Source organism: Callospermophilus lateralis, unplaced genomic scaffold (assembly GCF_048772815.1).
Source record: "Callospermophilus lateralis isolate mCalLat2 unplaced genomic scaffold, mCalLat2.hap1 Scaffold_52, whole genome shotgun sequence".
Taxonomy (NCBI): Eukaryota; Metazoa; Chordata; class Mammalia; order Rodentia; family Sciuridae; genus Callospermophilus; species Callospermophilus lateralis.
In genome coordinates this window covers 5,817,247-5,820,715 of record NW_027514454.1, presented here as the reverse complement: position 1 = coordinate 5,820,715, position 3,469 = coordinate 5,817,247, and the positions used below count along the sequence as shown (strand labels likewise).

The window sequence follows — 3,469 nt, the reverse complement described above, 5'->3', positions numbered from 1 at the left end:
AGGAGGGGATCCTACAACCACCTCCATCCCCTACCTCACACAGAGGGAGCTGCCAGGCCTCCCATAGTCTCCCTGGTTGGGATTCAGGAGTGGGCCACCTGATAAGTTTTGAGGCTGTGGAGGTAAGCAGCAGGTGTCCTCCATAGTTAGGGACTCTGTTCCATGCTTTCCTAAGGAGGGCCTGATTCAGCTGCATGCCCTCTGTGGGCTCCTGGGCCCTCTTTGGGGGTGGAGGTTATGCAACAGTAAAAGCCAGTTTCTCATGTGGAGAAGAGCCAAGATGAGGTTTTGCATTTCTGCTAAAGAGGAGAAGCTAATTGCTTTGCCTGGACAGTTGCAGGTGACAGGTCATTAAGTAATATGTATTCCCCTACATATTTGGGGATAGGCCCTTTGTCCCTAAGGTAATGCTGAGGTGGGTGAAGCTGTCCTAGTGCAGCAGACACAGTCAGGATAACCAATACATCTTATGTTGGACACTATTGGGTGGAGGAGCCATAATTCCAACCTTGGAATGTTCCTGCTTTGGTTTCTGAAACAGTTGGCAAGGCCACCTGGCACACACTGAATCTTTTCCTGGATCCTGCAGAAGTTGCTATGTGTAACATGGAGTCACTTTGAGTAACACATGGTAGCCTGAATTTTACCTAGTCACCACCTGTGGCAAGTGACAGAACTGCCACGTACATAGAGGGGACAAGTCAGGTCTGGTGTCGCTGTCTATCACTCCACACAGCATGCAGTGAGGTTTGAGGGGGGTACCACATCCTGGAAGGACTTCAGGGCTATCAAGGTACACAAGGACACTCAAGGATAGCTCCTGGCAGCTCTCACAGAATCTGAGGAAAGTCACTCTAGATCTGAGGCTACCTTTGACCGAACACTTGCTGGCTATGAGAAGCTGACCATGGGGCTTGCTGGCCTAAGGTTGGGTTAGCAGGTAGAAGCTGGCAGATCATCATCCCTCCAGAAAGGCAGTAGGCAGTGACCTCTGTGCTTTGGGTCTAGGCACACTTTGTTTCTGAAGCAGTTGAATAAAGAAAGAAATGAAAAACTATGCAAAGGCCAGGGCCTGAGGCAGCTGGTTGGTTTCCCAAAGCTGATGTGGCAGAGACAGCCCCCAGCCTGTGGTTTTGGAGTGCGTTTGGACTGTGGGGCATCACACACATGCTGGCCAAGCTCCAAGTGGCCTATTGGTTTAAGTGAAGTTGCTAATGATCTAGGTTTGCACATGAGGTTTCCAGAAATGTTATAAGTGCTAAGTCATGTTTAAAATGCAAATTGTGTTGAGAATTTTAAATACTCTCATCCAAACACTGAAGTGGCATGCTTATAATTCAGCATTCCAGGGGTAGACCAACTTGCCATTCATGGGGGAATCACGATTCCCTGTTGAGAAGGAGCAGGCCTCCAGCACTGCTGTGGCCAGGCTCAGCAGCCTGATGTTTCTTTGGCCCTGTACCATGTTGATTTCACACTCTGGGCACAGCCAGGATGATGGTGTCTGGAGAAGACAGACAATGAAGGATAGAAAACCAACATTGTGTCTGTCTTTGGACACTCTGTCAACAAGACTCTGGCTGTTTGTTTATGTGACACAGTTCTTGTGCGATTGATTTCTTTTCTCCTTTCTTTATGAGACACCTCAGAACTTGGGCAAAATTTCTGGGTCTTATTAGGACCCCAGAAAAGTGTTTTGAGTGGAAGTTGAGGTTCCCTGATAAGTGATTTCTCTCTCCCATCTCTCTGGGTTGCTGTAGGTCCTTCTCACTCCCCCTATCATGGATCTGCATCTCTTTGACTACACAGAGCCAGGAAACTTCTCTGACATCAGCTGGCCATGCAACAGCAGCAACTGCATCCAGATCGACACAGTGCAGTGCCCCACAATGCTCCACAAAAGCCTCCTGCTCTACACACTTTCCTTCATTTACATTTTAATCTTCGTGATTGGCATGATTGCCAATTCTTCTGTGGTCTGGGTGAACATCCAGGCCAAGACCACAGGCTATGACACCCACTGCTACATCTTGAACCTTGCCATCACGGACCTGTGGGTGGTCATCACTATCCCCATTTATGTGGTCAGCCTGGTGCAGGACAACCAGTGGCACATGGGCCATGGGCGAGCTTACCTGCAAGGTCACGCACCTTATCTTCTCTGTCAACCTCTTTGGCAGCCTCTTCTTCCTCACGTGCATGAGCATCCACTGCTACTCTCCATCACCTACTTCACCAGCACCTCCAGCCACAGGAAGAAGATGGTGCACCACATCGTGTGCATTCTGGTGTGGCTGCTGGCCTTGTGCATGTCTCTGCCTGACACCTACTACCTGAAGACCATGGTGTTTGCTCCCAACAACGAGACCTCCTGCTGGTTGTTCTACCCTGAGCACAGCATCAAGGAGTGGCTGATTGGCATGGAGCTTGTCTCTGTTGTCTTGGGCTTCATTGTCCCCTTCTCCATCATCACTGTCTTCTACTTCCTGCTCTCCAGGGCCATCTCTGCCTCTGGTGATCAGGAGAATCAGAGTATCTGGAAGATCATCTTTTCCTATGTGGTGGTATTCCTTGTGTGCTGTCTCCCCTACCACGTGACAGTGCTGCTGGACATCTTCTCCATCCTGCACTACCTCCCCTTCACCTACCAGCTGGAGAACACGCTCTTCACAGCAGTACATGTCACATAGTGCCTGTCCCTGGTGCACTTCTTCATCAATCCTGTGCTCTACAGCTTCATCAACCACAAGTACAGATACAAGCTGATGAAGGCCTTCACCTTCCAGTATTCTGCAAAAAAAGGCCTCACCCAGCTCACCAACACCTCCAGAGTTTTAGAGACAGAGTACTTGGTGCTGAAGCAAAACTCCAAATGACCTGCTGTGCAGAGGGCACATCATGGAGCTTGTGAACATGGCTTATGGTCTTCATAAGAGAGCAAGGGAGCTTTGGGTTTGATGCCCAGGTGACATGAAGAGGAGAAGGTGTGACATTGTGCATCTTACTCTCTGTCCAGTGCTGTGTGTCAAAGTCAGCTTCAGGAAATGCTTGACTGGACATCTATACAATAGAACCTTCTGCTCTTCCTGAAATTTTTATATGTTGAATTGTATTTAAGTCTTCATTTTCTCACTATTGGCATACTGCATAAAAAGTATTGAAAAGTTAAATGTATTTTAAATATTGCAAGGGAGGTATAATCCTGACATATTCAGATTGCTTTAGTTTTAAGATTAGTTTGACTTTAGTTTTACTAAGGGTGTCATTTTTAACTAATTTAAAGTTATGTATTTATATACATGTATATGCATATATATAAATGTATACCATTCTTCACTGAGATATGTTCTTTATAAAAGTTTTATAGCTCTTTAATGGGTTGTATTTGCACAGGATATGGAACAAAAATGGCTTCGTAATGCTTTTTGGAACATTAATAGTTTTGCAGAGTTACATTTAAAACAAAAGA

The 3,469-nt window shown here is 46.7% G+C and overlaps 1 pseudogene; it reads left to right on the top strand.

The window, feature by feature from the left end:
* The first annotated feature begins 1,781 nt into the window (after positions 1–1,781).
* Positions 1,782–2,876, top strand: LOC143390262 (atypical chemokine receptor 3-like; annotated as a pseudogene).
* Positions 2,877–3,469: the final 593 nt, after the last annotated feature.